Here is a 16,308-nt window from a genome sequence, read left to right on the forward strand (position 1 = left end):
AATACCTGTGGCTGAGTTCGCATACATTTCCGATCACTCAGCAATTAAGACCAGCCCCTTTTATTGCAGTTAAGGATTCCATCCATCAGTGTTACCCTCTGTTCTTCCACATCCCACACCAGTTCCTACTGTCGACTCCTGGATGGAAACACTCATCAATGTACACAAGGAAGCCAAAGAACACTTAGAGAAGGCCAGAATACATACTAAGCGATATGCAGATTCTAAAAGAAGACCAGGGCCTTCTTATGCAGTTGGTGATCAAGTCTGGTTGTCCTCGAAGCTACTACCCCGACATTTATGAGCAAACAAATTGGCCCCCCGGTACTATGGTCCATTTTCCATCAAGGGAATCATAAATCCAGTCTCATACAGGCTCAAGCTACCCGACTAATCTAATCTGAACACCCCTCGATTGCTCAGAAGATACCATCTCATACACCCGGGCAAACCCGGTGGAACGGGTCTCCGGAGGAGGCATGCTGTCATGACCCACAGAATGCGCCCCTTTTGGACTTCATGGTCTTTATCACAACTGGGCTTGCACTCCTTGATTCTTCCAACATGGCCATCTAACGTGGAGCGCCTTCCTCTGTCATTACCTCAGACGTAGCGTTCTTTACAAATAGGCCGTGCCCCCACGCATCTCAATGCTATTGCAAGCAGCGACTAGATGTGTGCTCCGTAGTTTGCTACTCTGTTATCCTTGTTCCTGGACCTCCTAATTCCATTCCCATACCCCACTTCGTTCTCCCTTGTTTCCTGGACTCGTGTGCCGTGTGTGCACCTTCTTCGTTCCTGGATCCCAGAGTATCTTAATCCCGGAACTCTGAATGCACGCTAAAGTCAGAAGAGGCTTGCGTGGGCTTATACAAGACCAGGTCCGTGCGTAAGAAGACACCGCCCAAGAAACCCTGCAAGGATCGCTCCCAGGTGAGAAACGGGGAATTCCGTGACATTCGGAGGCATGTCTGGTTTGTCTGTGCCAAATATCATTAAACACTATGCTTCCAATGCCATGCTTACAGTACATAGTACACGCCGGCGACCCCTCCTGTGGTGCAGGATGGCTAAATTCCAATGATTGTCTATCGCTGCGGAATAACACCCTGAAGCAGGTAGACAATTTCCCAGGCATATCAAACTATTGGTGTTACCTGGTCAATAATTGTGTCTGCAGATACAATACGCCAAAATCAAATTATCAGGATTATATTAAGAGCCGGGTCATGACTCACCTGATCAAGCCTAAGGAGGTCCGATCGGATTTCAAAGAATCTTACCTAACTAATCTTACCTCATGGGTAGTGATTTTGGCAAATCTGCCCGCCTCGATAAATGGGCCCCCGTCAAGATGCCGTTCTCGAACCACAAGCTAATCGTCCAGGGATCGGGTCGTGCAGCGCTGCTGAGGTGTCGCGTCTCGTTCAGTGGGACCCCTTTTCGTCACACCGTCCGATCCCGGTCCGATAGCGAGGGTCAACCTTCGATAATCCGGCATCAATCTTGAGGGTCCCTATTCGGGCGCCAACTGTGAAAACAAAATCAAAATATCGAGGCTGAGTACCCCAAAAGGAAATATACCGAACACGGATTACAAAGGAACATACGAAGATCTATAATTTATACTGAATCAGTTACAAAGAACAAAGCAAAATCAAATAGCTATCGGCCCTCAGTACAACACAGCGAACTCCAGCGTAGTTCGGTGTATTCAGTGAGAGACGCTGTACATTAGAATTCGTTGCTCTTTTATACCATTTGCGAACACGATGTCCAACTCTACTTCGGGTTAATATTCCTCTAATACATTACTGATCTAGGGTTCATGTCGAGTTCCCATATCCACATGTAACTAGTTTGCCTTTAATACATACGTCAACAAGCCTACACAGCAACTGTGTGTTTTGGGATTTCCCATACAGGTCTTCTCAAACATTAATACAATGTAATTAAACAAGTGTTCTCAGTTCAATATTTGAATACATTGTTCTTAACTCTCGTGGATTAGTTTCCTTGACGCAAGTAATCCTTTACACACAGGTCAACGAAGGACAAGGTCTCAGTTCACAACCTCAACAAGTGGCCTGCAGGCAAGTTACATGTTAATTAGACACAGAGGTCAAGACGGCCATGTTATATTTCGGAATGACATCGTCCACCATTTTAACAGGGTGACTTTACAAAGCAAACCTAAAATGGCGGATTGACCTAAAATGGCGGCTTACATTGATTTTAAGGTCAGGACCTTGCAACACGGATTTCTTCGCAAGTGACTTACAAGCAGCTTGGCGTAGGCCAATATACATATATTCATTGCAATAGGAGGCAAGATATAATTTCTCATTTTACACCATATGTGAGTTGAACTGTTTTACTTTTGTGAACTTTCCTACTAAAATCCATTTACACTGTCATCTGTGTCTCATTGATCCCCACTCTGCTTTGTGGCAGATCCCAGTTCTCCACCTCTTCTGGCAAATGTCTTCAGGACAGAAACTTAGTCTCCCTCGTCCAAAGGCGCCCTGTGCAACGGATGGGACACCAGTGGCCAGTCACATGATGGTACCGGATGGTGACAAGGAAAATGCTGAAGTATAACACTCCTAAAATGGCGGTTGACTATATGTAAGAGGAGGGAATGGATCTCAGGAGGCTGTGTCGTGGTCAGTTGAGATTTCGGAGTGGCTGGAATGATTTCCACCCTGAATCCATCATGTAGGAAATCCATAACGTTGCAGCAATAGATGGCAATCAATGGCTATGCCATGAATCACACAAACAAGGATGGACGTTTTTAAGATTTCATTCGTTACTTTTTCAAAAAAGGCCACTATCTCTCCCTTACAGAAAGTCTACCTATCGCTTCATGGAGTTTTCCGTTCCCTAGGTAGCGCTGGTAAGCTGCCTATCTAGGTAAAGGGGATAGATAAGAGATTTGCCCTAGTCTAACTCACCACTGTTGTTAAACTGTTCTGTAAATTAACTTCACCGTATCTGTAAATATTACTAATACATCAAATAAGCTGAATCCTTGTTCGCTATTTGTCAGAATTTAAAAGCCCAACACTGGGGGAGTTTTTCTTTAGCTTTATTCCTCCCTCTTATGTATGTCTAGTAAAAACGCAGAGTCCTCAGCGATAAGTAAAATGTATTTTATTTTGGTTTCTGTAGCATTCACTTCATGTCAGAATGTCATGGGGGTTTAGGGTATGGCTATTTATTTATTTATTTGCATTTTTAAAGTGCTGTTACAGGAACATGTCTTAGTTGTGTACCCAGGGAACGAACCTGTGTTGCTTTTTCCAAGGCGAGCACGTTGCCACTGAGCTATCCTCCCCTCTATTGTTTACTAGAGACACATTTATATAACAGTTTAACAAAAGTGGTGAGTTAGACTAGGGCAAATCTCTAATCTATCCCCTTTACCTAGATAGGCGGCGCACCTGCGCTACCTAGGGAACGGAAAAACTCCAGGAAGGGATAGGTAGACTTTCTGTTAGGGAGAGACAGCGAGCTGTAGTAACGAATGGAATTTTCAAAACATCCATCCTTGTTTGTGTGAAACTATACGGAGCATAAGGTGGATGTTAAAGGTCCTAAAGGCCCACCGCCCACGTGTGTTTTGTTATGACATGAATCAGACAAAATGTAAACCATCTGTTGAAGCAATGCAGTGTAGCAGGCACGCCATGCATGGAACGCAAGTCAATTATTAAGGTAAGTTCAACGGGAATAAGTGCGTATACATGCAGCCACTCTTGTACAAGATTACTGTGATTCTGAGCTAGGTAACGTGCCACTTGTCTCGCAGGGCTCCTTGTGCGAGCTGTCCCATTGCCAGTCGGTGACGACACATCATCTGACAGATCAGTGCACGGTGATGAGGAGGTATTCCTTGTGAATGAACTTTCGCCTGGACTGTGCTGTCTATTATGCTCTCCTCGTGTCTGCAGATCGGTAGGAGTGTGCAGAGTTTGACTTCCTGTAAAAGAACCCACTGCATTTTCATGCAAAGTGCCCTTCAGGCATACTCGCAGGAGATGGCCCCTTTACAGGGAAGCACACTGCCACCGTAGGCTAATAGAGCGTCACATTTCAATTGACGGTCAAATCAATAATCTATCAAGCTAGAAAGTGTGCTGAAAGCATCACTATGAATTAGGATAAATAAATAAAAAACACACACACTTTTTTTCTATTACCCAATTCGGGTTACGTTACAGTTTTGATAAATGTTTCCAAATTATTGTCGCTGGTGATACTAGTCACTTGTACTTCAATGATATGAAATAATTGGTTACTTATAACGCACTTAATACCCAGAGGTTTCTAAGCAAGGACCTTGGGATCGAACCTGTGTTTCTTCATGTCGTCTTGTTTTCAAGGCGAGCACGTTGCCCCTGAGCTATCCTCCCGTGTTCTTTTGGATGTGTCAGTGGTTGAGGCACGACACATGGTTTTTAGGTTGCACTTATGCTTAAGCTGAAGCTATTGCATTGGAGTACAGCTAGGGGTTGGTAGAGGTTGATGGGATGTGAGGAAGGAGGCACAGTCCTTGGATGTTCTTTGGTTATTTAATCAACCCATTGAGTGCCCCTGGCAATTCTAATCCCTATGGCCATCCCCGCCCACTAGCTGCCCCTCCAATCCAAAACACTTCCTCCTGCAATTTATTTTAACTAGCTGTATTAAGCAGTAACATCAGACTTAGTACTGCACAGAGCCAGCTATTGCTGTTTCTAAACAGTCATCTGGGAGTTAATGGCTTAATCGCAGCTATAAAAGCACTCCAGGTGTAATAAAACAAGTCTCAACCTAGTGTGCCTTCAGTTGCTTGATTTATAAGCAGTACATCTGTTCAAGGTAATCGCAACAGGTTCCAGCTGTTACCGTCTCATGGCTGGGTAGTACCATAATAGCAATGCCTGACAAAGGCCTCTCCGATGCCTAAACCAAATCCACAACTGTTGATTTTGCTGATGTTTTTTGATTTTGTTTTCCTTGTGCATCACCCTCAAGGACCCATTGAGTCTTTAATTTGAAACCAAACTGGCTCCCAATGACGTCTTCCCAACTTCACATAAATTAATATTGTCGATTATGTTTGCTGTGATGGTCGACTGCAAGCATGTTCTAACAAAGCAAGACCTTAAAGAGCACATTACCAGGGACGTCATTTAACCAAAATGCCTGGGGTAGTGGGAGTGACATTACATACCCGGTGCCATCACAGGAAGTGACATCAAATGATCTTGGACCCTGGTGTCATGATAGAAAGAGATCGTATGACATTCAGCCCTGGTGACATCACAACCATTGGCAGCCAATAATTAAAATTAGCACAATAAGTCTTTGATTAATAAAATAGAAAATAGCTCTAAGGCGGATAAAAGCCTATATTTGTTTGCAACCATTTATTAACTACTAGTGTACAGGCCTCTGTCCACGGGCCAAAGTGCAGGTTTCCATTCACACATTAGGACCACTATATAGTCTAAGGCATCAGCTCCCTCTACCTGTGACAACAGGCGAAGATATGCGACCTGGACCACTATATATCCTTGGGCAACAGCTCCCTCTAGCAGAGCATTCTTTGCGTTTGTGCAGCCTCTACTGCGCATGATGGCATTGGACAAACATTCATCTGGCCTTTTATTATTGTTAGAATGGTGCTGCCAGAATGTGTAATGACATGCCCAGAATAGACAAGTCAGATTCCAGAAGCACTGCTTTCATATGCCAGTACATCCTGATGTGGCCAGTTACTGCCATCTTACATTTGTTAAAGCCTCACATGTTAGGCACAGTGATTACATGCTAAATGCTGCCTCGCATGCACGGCACTGCTATAATATGCTAAAAACAGCGTCCTATGCATGCCAAAATAGTAACATGTTTAGCTACGTTAAAACTCATACAGCAGGTATACTCCTATGCAAGCTCCAGCCGCATAAACCTAGGGGCTGTAATCCTATGTCAAGTGCATCCTTAATCACCAAAGTGCTGCCATCTATTGAACAGGTCAAGCCTGATTGCTAGACAAATCGTTCAACGTGTTTGTTGTCCATCACGCAAACTGCTCTGAATCCCTTCTCGGTTATCTCGTTTGGAGCAGTTAAGGAAAATGAGGCCCTATGGCATCACACATCTCGTAGGCGGTTAATGTTGAGGTACTGGGCTGCATGTCAAACATTCCATATTAAATATTGCATGCACGCATTCCAAGCTCTGTCTACCCTACCGCATGCACAGTAGTGTGTTGCAAACGGATTCCTATTTCACAGAATGCTTTGGTGTGCCAGGTCCCTGAGCCAAGGAGTGAGCAAGGGGTGCTATTGTAGCATAAAACGGACCATCCAATTTACAGCGATGTATGCACTCGCAACAAAGAAATGCAAAATGTGTCCTTTGTAAATGTCACACTGCATTTGGGAAATGGTGTTAACAAGGCACTCAATTTGGATTCGTTTAAAGGCCTGATCAATTTCAGTTTCTGATATGACGCTCACAGAGCCAGTGTTACAACCCCCAACCCCAAAATGTACAGCACGTAACTAACTTTAAAAGTTTCATTTAAATCAAAGTGCTTTATAATCATCAGCAATGAATTTCTAGAAGGTTAGTAGCTACTTATTACTATTTTACTCAAGCATACATGCCACCAAATGTGCAGATTAGTAGCAGAATATTTAGTTTGTGTTGCTGCTAGATTTTTAAATCAATGTCGGGTGGAGGTGTGCTGTGGATGTGACAGAATGTGTGTTCACGTATTTCCTGGGGTTCACAATACCTGGCCAATTATGTGAGTATATGATGGCAAGAGAAAAACAGTGACTAACTGGCGAATGCCCATGCAATGCCTATACAAAATTCTAAACTATAGGCTTTGTCAGTGTTTGTTCAGGAGTGAGGCGACTGAGCAGTCCACCCTTTTTTGCTCGGATGCCCAGTGACCTTCAAGAACTAGCACATAGGTGTGAATGTTATCGTTCACTCACAAACTGCTGACATACAGTGGCATACGTGTGGCTCAGTGACACATGTCTATGATGAGTTGAAAATGTGCTTACTTGCCATGTTTTGCAGTACAGCAATCCATGCCTGAAACATCACAAATACTTTACAAATATCAGGGCACTTGGAAGAGTGACATCACTTCCACAGCAAAGACCATAACACATTGTTTAAAGATGTGAAGGCAGGCGCTCTGTTACCAGTCTTTAGCTTCTCCTCCTAACGCACGTTTTCATGACTTCATCAATCTTCAGGGAGGCTGAGTTTCTGTGTTTTTTCAGGCAGGTCTGCATTTCTGTTTCAGGTGTAACAAATTAATTAGCTCTGAGGATTCTGGTACTTGTATTTTTCACACTTTGCTGGCAGGTGACTGGAAACAACTCCCTCCATAGCACAAATCTTCCCCTTGATGGGGGGAGGGGGAAAGCCATGGTTGTGGCTCTCCAATGTAAGGCATGATGGCCCTGCTGCACTGCCTTGTGAGCCCGGGACTCCTGTAACAATGTTTAAAGATGTGAAGGCAGGCGCTCTGTTACCAGTCTTTAGCTTCTCCTCCTAACGCACGTTTTCATGACTTCATCAATCTTCAGGGAGGCTGAGTTTCTGTGTTTTTTCAGGCAGGTCTGCATTTCTGTTTCAGGTGTAACAAATTAATTAGCTCTGAGGATTCTGGTACTTGTATTTTTCACACTTTGCTGGCAGGTGACTGGAAACAACTCCCTCCATAGCACAAATCTTCCCCTTGATGGGGGGAGGGGGAAAGCCATGGTTGTGGCTCTCCAATGTAAGGCATGATGGCCCTGCTGCACTGCCTTGTGAGCCCGGGACTCCTGTAACAATGTTTAAAGATGTGAAGGCAGGCGCTCTGTTACCAGTCTTTAGCTTCTCCTCCTAACGCACGTTTTCATGACTTCATCAATCTTCAGGGAGGCTGAGTTTCTGTGTTTTTTCAGGCAGGTCTGCATTTCTGTTTCAGGTGTAACAAATTAATTAGCTCTGAGGATTCTGGTACTTGTATTTTTCACACTTTGCTGGCAGGTGACTGGAAACAACTCCCTCCATAGCACAAATCTTCCCCTTGATGGGGGGAGGGGGAAAGCCATGGTTGTGGCTCTCCAATGTAAGGCATGATGGCCCTGCTGCACTGCCTTGTGAGCCCGGGACTCCTGTAACAATGTTTAAAGATGTGAAGGCAGGCGCTCTGTTACCAGTCTTTAGCTTCTCCTCCTAACGCACGTTTTCATGACTTCATCAATCTTCAGGGAGGCTGAGTTTCTGTGTTTTTTCAGGCAGGTCTGCATTTCTGTTTCAGGTGTAACAAATTAATTAGCTCTGAGGATTCTGGTACTTGTATTTTTCACACTTTGCTGGCAGGTGACTGGAAACAACTCCCTCCATAGCACAAATCTTCCCCTTGATGGGGGGAGGGGGAAAGCCATGGTTGTGGCTCTCCAATGTAAGGCATGATGGCCCTGCTGCACTGCCTTGTGAGCCCGGGACTCCTGTAACAATGTTTAAAGATGTGAAGGCAGGCGCTCTGTTACCAGTCTTTAGCTTCTCCTCCTAACGCACGTTTTCATGACTTCATCAATCTTCAGGGAGGCTGAGTTTCTGTGTTTTTTCAGGCAGGTCTGCATTTCTGTTTCAGGTGTAACAAATTAATTAGCTCTGAGGATTCTGGTACTTGTATTTTTCACACTTTGCTGGCAGGTGACTGGAAACAACTCCCTCCATAGCACAAATCTTCCCCTTGATGGGGGGAGGGGGAAAGCCATGGTTGTGGCTCTCCAATGTAAGGCATGATGGCCCTGCTGCACTGCCTTGTGAGCCCGGGACTCCTGTAACAATGTTTAAAGATGTGAAGGCAGGCGCTCTGTTACCAGTCTTTAGCTTCTCCTCCTAACGCACGTTTTCATGACTTCATCAATCTTCAGGGAGGCTGAGTTTCTGTGTTTTTTCAGGCAGGTCTGCATTTCTGTTTCAGGTGTAACAAATTAATTAGCTCTGAGGATTCTGGTACTTGTATTTTTCACACTTTGCTGGCAGGTGACTGGAAACAACTCCCTCCATAGCACAAATCTTCCCCTTGATGGGGGGAGGGGGAAAGCCATGGTTGTGGCTCTCCAATGTAGGCATGATGGCCCTGCTGCACTGCCTTGTGAGCCCGGGACTCCTGTAACAATGTTTAAAGATGTGAAGGCAGGCGCTCTGTTACCAGTCTTTAGCTTCTCCTCCTAACGCACGTTTTCATGACTTCATCAATCTTCAGGGAGGCTGAGTTTCTGTGTTTTTTCAGGCAGGTCTGCATTTCTGTTTCAGGTGTAACAAATTAATTAGCTCTGAGGATTCTGGTACTTGTATTTTTCACACTTTGCTGGCAGGTGACTGGAAACAACTCCCTCCATAGCACAAATCTTCCCCTTGATGGGGGGAGGGGGAAAGCCATGGTTGTGGCTCTCCAATGTAAGGCATGATGGCCCTGCTGCACTGCCTTGTGAGCCCGGGACTCCTGTAACAATGTTTAAAGATGTGAAGGCAGGCGCTCTGTTACCAGTCTTTAGCTTCTCCTCCTAACGCACGTTTTCATGACTTCATCAATCTTCAGGGAGGCTGAGTTTCTGTGTTTTTTCAGGCAGGTCTGCATTTCTGTTTCAGGTGTAACAAATTAATTAGCTCTGAGGATTCTGGTACTTGTATTTTTCACACTTTGCTGGCAGGTGACTGGAAACAACTCCCTCCATAGCACAAATCTTCCCCTTGATGGGGGGAGGGGGAAAGCCATGGTTGTGGCTCTCCAATGTAAGGCATGATGGCCCTGCTGCACTGCCTTGTGAGCCCGGGACTCCTGTAACAATGTTTAAAGATGTGAAGGCAGGCGCTCTGTTACCAGTCTTTAGCTTCTCCTCCTAACGCACGTTTTCATGACTTCATCAATCTTCAGGGAGGCTGAGTTTCTGTGTTTTTTCAGGCAGGTCTGCATTTCTGTTTCAGGTGTAACAAATTAATTAGCTCTGAGGATTCTGGTACTTGTATTTTTCACACTTTGCTGGCAGGTGACTGGAAACAACTCCCTCCATAGCACAAATCTTCCCCTTGATGGGGGGAGGGGGAAAGCCATGGTTGTGGCTCTCCAATGTAAGGCATGATGGCCCTGCTGCACTGCCTTGTGAGCCCGGGACTCCTGTAACAATGTTTAAAGATGTGAAGGCAGGCGCTCTGTTACCAGTCTTTAGCTTCTCCTCCTAACGCACGTTTTCATGACTTCATCAATCTTCAGGGAGGCTGAGTTTCTGTGTTTTTTCAGGCAGGTCTGCATTTCTGTTTCAGGTGTAACAAATTAATTAGCTCTGAGGATTCTGGTACTTGTATTTTTCACACTTTGCTGGCAGGTGACTGGAAACAACTCCCTCCATAGCACAAATCTTCCCCTTGATGGGGGGAGGGGGAAAGCCATGGTTGTGGCTCTCCAATGTAAGGCATGATGGCCCTGCTGCACTGCCTTGTGAGCCCGGGACTCCTGTAACAATGTTTAAAGATGTGAAGGCAGGCGCTCTGTTACCAGTCTTTAGCTTCTCCTCCTAACGCACGTTTTCATGACTTCATCAATCTTCAGGGAGGCTGAGTTTCTGTGTTTTTTCAGGCAGGTCTGCATTTCTGTTTCAGGTGTAACAAATTAATTAGCTCTGAGGATTCTGGTACTTGTATTTTTCACACTTTGCTGGCAGGTGACTGGAAACAACTCCCTCCATAGCACAAATCTTCCCCTTGATGGGGGGAGGGGGAAAGCCATGGTTGTGGCTCTCCAATGTAAGGCATGATGGCCCTGCTGCACTGCCTTGTGAGCCCGGGACTCCTGTAACAATGTTTACATCTTTAAACCATCTTTAAACCATAACACATTGTTGACAGCCACGTCAGGCGTTGCCATACAACATTGGACGTTTAGACCAAACACTTTTTTCCTTGATCATGAACTGGAGAGGGGCGACGCTGGCCCTGTATCTTTCCCCGCTTGTGAGCTGTATAGTTTGCCAACACCGGCAGTAATAAAAACGCGCCTCAGTTTTTGTGTGATGTGTCACCCTGGGATCTAAATATATGTATGTGAAAGAAAGGATGTGTCAGCAGCACTAGTCCTAGACTAAAAAAGAACGCGCATCGCTGTTTCCCTGGATCTTTTCCACGCGCCAAACTGTTCCTAACACCTGCGGTAAGTGACAAGCATGATTCCAGTGAATCACATTCCATGAATGACTCCTCAGTTCTGCAATTTGAGGAGATGTGCTGGAATGAGCCCACAAATCAGAGATTCCTCCTAAAGATTAGAGCGGCACCCGCGCCTGCACAGGCAGGTCGGGGGAGGAGGCTGTCTCTTCCCGGCGCTGTTCAGAGACTATCGGTTCCATTAGTAGCGCCGCGCCTTAGCGCATCTGCCTTCCCAGCATTGCTTGAAGGGGCTAGTCCGGGCTTTATGTGGGTGGGGGCTGTTATATCCCGCTTCCGGATCACCAGAGCAGGACGTGGTTGCCAGGATCACCCTGACCAGGCTGCGGGCACTCAGCAGAGCGGACCGTAGGGGGAACACCCTATGCTATCCGGATTACCAAATAGATGACAGTGCTGGGGCCACCCACCCAACACCGTGGTCACACAAGTTCCTTCATGGCCTGGGGGCGCCCAGGCCACCATGCGACACGGCCGGAGTTGCCCACCTGGGGCACAGGCATCTTCGGGCAGAGTTGCCGGGCAGGGGCCCTGCTACGGCAGTACAACCTGGTGGACAGCGTTGCCCAGCAGGGGCGCCATCTGAGTGTATGGCCTTTCAGGGTAGGCCATCTGCCTGCTACGCAGCGCCATGCACTGCAAGGACGGCGCAGCAGGCAGGAGTCAGTTGGTCCAAGAATGATGAGCTAGAAGCTGCTCATCACTTTTATTGATTCAAGTCATGTGGTCACTGCCACGACAACCGGGAGATAACATGCTCCCAGGAGGGGTGACACAGCACAGGGGCCAGACAGGGCAGAGCCTCCGCAGTCTCAGAAAATCGTGTCTGAGAGTCGGCCCTTCTGGGTCTCCTTAAAGTCACCTGGTAATCCCAGCCCATCCGGCCTTTTTTCCAACGCCAGAAATACTTTCGTATTAGCAAGAGCTTCAGGCTTTAGAAAAAAGGCCTTGGCTTCTAGCTGCCTCGCCTTGCCTTCCTGAATTGCGGCACGACCGCCACCAGGCACCCTTTTAACTAAAGGTGCGGTTATCCTCATTCTCGCACCTCAGGTGAGAGGGTGATGATCGATACAAATGGGAGCCTGGCAGGGGGTCAGTGCTGCAATAGACCATGCCCCTTTTCGGCCAAGCCCTGTAAGAGTCCCGGCTCGATTTTGAATGCCACTTAAAGCACTGAGGTCCTCTTATTCATACCCTCATTGCCCCTCCCTACTATTCATCTCTCATTCTCGAAGAAGGGTTCCCACTCACACCCTGGTCTAGCACACTTCTTCACCCAACACCCTGACCCAACCTTCCCGATGCCACCAGGAGCCCTTTGTACCACACCTCTATCGTACCCGCCTTCCTGTATGTGCAGTTCAAACACCCGCGAGTGCAGTACGGTAAAGACCCTCAATGTAATTATTACATGGGAAAGACCACCTGCAACAGGCCGTTCAGGTGCAATCATAAATCATTCCAATTGTAGAGTAATGGCCATTTCAGGTTCTGATAAACAGGGACATGGAGTATATCTACAGGAGAAGTAATGTGCACACTTGCATAATAAACATGTGATTACTTGCTGTGGTAGCATGCCATGTGCGAGATAACCCTCTTGAATTATTTGAAGGTGGATTCTGCAGACAGACATGCTTCACCCAGAAAAATACAGTTTCCACATATACTCCTTAGTCAAAGGTAGGTGTCTGTGTTTAAAGTGGTGCTGTCTCAGACCCAGGAAGTACATAACTAGATCACTGACTTGGATACTTCTTTATTTATTTGTTTCGACAGTCCGGGTGTCCTTTTGAACAGAAATAGCGTCCACTGGATAAAGTATCACATGACACAAGTGGTCCCAGGGTGGCATTGCCTTACCAATGTGCAGTGGTTAGTGTATTGTGGGTAAGCCTGGTGATGGTGGGGTAGATCAAACAAGGAATATGGATGAGAAACATTAACAAAGGGACTATCAATATGGTGAACATGCAGGGCCTACTGTCATTATCTGTGTATATATATTGACAGATTTATATTACCTGAGTGGTGTAATCTCAGGGGTGTTAAGGATAGCAGTTAGGAAGCAGTACGAAGGTGGTAGGAAGTGCTACCTCACAAGCTAGCAGATTTGAGTTGGTTTTCAAGAGGTGCGCTGTTGGGCTGGTTTTTATGGCTAGAGGGAGGACATAACAGAGGAAGAGAGTGAGTTGGGAGAAAGAGGAGAAGCAGGAGAAAGCACAACGAGTGCTGGACACAGAGAGCTTAAGGAGAGCAGAACACCTTGGAGAATGAGAGGGAGAGTACAGAGAAATGCAGTCAGTCAGGTGTTGTAGGGAAAACCATTCAAAGAGTTGAAGACGATGAGTACGAATTTGAAGAGGGAGATTTTTTGCATGGGGAGCCATCCAGCATGGTGTCGGTAGGTGGGGCTTGGGGGGGGGGGGTTACATCGTACAGCCCAAAGACAAAGCAGCAGCTGGAAGACACATGTGCATACTTTCAGAAGCAGTATTGCTTGCAGCCTGAAATGTGCTCATTAGCAACTGTGTAGTGGCTTTTCGTGGTAGTTTCATTTAAGCGCCCACTGGCATTAGGAAGATTAGTTCCTAGTACACAGATGTCTGTTGGTGACCATAACCTTATCAACACCAAAAGATATTGACCAAAGCAAGTATAATATTAATTAAAAAGATTGCTAATCCCCAAACCATGCCGGATAGTGGTGGCGTTTCATTACAAATAATAATGTTGCATGTTAAAACTCCATTATAAACTCCAGAAAAAGTGAGTCAGACCAGTCAATGACTGGTTCTTGGATAAACTGCAGAAGCTGACAAATAGCCCCTTTTCACAGAAATGACACCAGTTTAGCTTTGGCCGAAGCCAGGAAGGCGCTTTTAGCAGAAAAAATGACACCTTCATGCCTCCTCTACTTGTGAAGTAAAGCATCTAAAGGTTGAGCTACGTCCTGTTTAGCAAAAGATGATTAAAACAACGTATTAGTCAATCCAGGAAGGGCTGTTATTCTGTAGGCTGGCCATTGGCAGAACTAAGGCATTCTGGGAGCTCCGGGCCAGTGATATTCCATTCCACTCGAGCTTGCGCAGCGTCTGCCAAACAGCAAATCTACCAGAAGCACAGCACCCTGGAACTGCTGCAAAGGGATCTATCACCATTGGACCTTAGAGAGGGGCTTGGACCCACCAATCCCTTCCTAGGATGTGTGCATATATGGAATAGGAAAGATACGCTGGGCCTTCTTTTTAAGTCCCAGTAAATTGAAGGGACGAGATCTACATTTGCTTTTTCGCACAAACAGGTCCACTCCATGCAATTTCTGTCATGTGAGCAATGAAGTCCAAAATGGAGGATTAAAGTGCTGGTGAAATTGCCTTTACACCTTGCTCTTGTATTTCGCAGTGCACACTGAGTAAACGCTGCCTGCCTTTATGCATAGCAGGCAGCGTTTACAATGGATTCTTGTGGAATCCCCCTGATTTTTGCTTGTATAAAAAGCAGGCATATTCCATAAAAATCCACAGCATTTATGCCATCTTGGAAATGCCATGCTGGCGTAATTGTTGTAGCATTTGTATGGTGGAAAGGATGGGTGAGGCATAAACTGAAATTCCGTTCTGTGCCCCCCTACACCATACCCATGTATTAAAATGTGGAGTAATGTAAAAGACATGCGTAAAGTGTTCACTTATGCATTTTACACATGAATTTTACGTTATTCCATAAAGAAAATGACTGTTACTGTATTGGTTAACTTGGCGATCTAAGCACTTTACCCTTTCCACCAAAGGAGTGTAGACAAGATAATCTCAAGGAAGAAAAACACTTTCCTTACTATCCCTTAGAAACGTATGGGGCGCATGCTGTAGGAAGCAAAGCGCTTTACTGCCGCTGATGATCAGTGACCCAGGACAACCAGATATCTACAGGGAGAAAGAGGGTCCCCAGTTCATGAGATTCTTTGGCGAAGCGCTCCTATCATCCTTTTAGCAAAGAAATTCCACCTCTGGCTGTTTTTGTGGGCAAGTAGACCTTTAAAAAATGTGATCCATCCATGAAGCAACCTAGCCAGTATCAAGCCAGTGTGCCCCCCTGCAACACTCTCCCCTGAACCATCAAGCCCGGCTTTGCACTGCTTAACCACCAACCTAGCCAATGAAGCCAGCCAGCTTCTAGGAGACCACTGCTGTGACAGAGTACCATGGAGCCAACCCAAAGGCATTGAACTAACATAACTGATCCCACAGGGCACTGTTCCACACACCACTCAAGCCTGTTTAGATGCCATCCCAAGGACACCACTGCTGAGGTCAAGCACCGTTGAACATGCTGATCAAGCCAGTAGAGCCGTTTATCCCAAGGACACTGCACTTGGACCAAGCGATGGCCATGAGATGACTCACGCATGTTGAGCCAACTGGCTCAAACCCATTGAACGCTTCAGAATGGCCAGCTTGATGCTGTTGAGCTACCAATAACAAAATGCTACGGTATAATAACCAGTGGAATAGGTGCCAGTCCCAGGGTCAAAAGCAACCCTGACCCACCAGGACTTATGTTGCCTATCATTAACTTGTTCAAGCTAGATGATTTATTAAGAGAACATTTTTAGCGTTCTTCCCATTTTAATCAACTGCTTGTTTTCTACACCCCTTCTGACTTCCTATGTCTAACTACTGAGTCTGCCCATTGTGGATATACAGTCTTCCGGTATCATGTTTTGCAGTGGTGGGTTATCTGTGTTTTTAGCTTGCTTTCTGTTTGTAGGAGGTATATTGTCTACTTGATTGGAACTCCTCTGAGCAAACTTCCAATATAAATTGGAGCATAGCACACACTGCCTTGCCTCCCTAGTTACTCTGGCCATTAAGGATTTCACCACACTTGTTTCTTGTACAAGTATACTAATATTACGTAAACCGCAAAGCAGTGGTGTAGGTGCAATTAGGATGACTAGGCTGTGGCCTATGACAGCAGATTGTCAGAACATTGCCCATTTTATTTCTCTGAGTGAGGGCGCTCCAGAACACCATGAAGACAACCTTTCTTTGGTGATTCAGTCAT

At 45.9% G+C, this 16,308-nt stretch overlaps 1 protein-coding gene across 4 annotated transcripts in view; it reads left to right on the forward strand.

Moving 5' to 3' along the window:
- The window catches only part of OXR1 (oxidation resistance 1), a 3,084,878-nt gene that overhangs the window by 1,423,263 nt on the left and 1,645,307 nt on the right, over positions 1-16,308 (forward strand). The window lies entirely within an intron of this gene.

The sequence above is a fragment of the Ambystoma mexicanum genome, chromosome 5q (genome assembly GCF_040938575.1).
Source record: "Ambystoma mexicanum isolate Mex_15411 chromosome 5q, UKY_AmexF1_1, whole genome shotgun sequence".
Lineage (NCBI taxonomy): Eukaryota > Metazoa > Chordata > Amphibia > Caudata > Ambystomatidae > Ambystoma > Ambystoma mexicanum.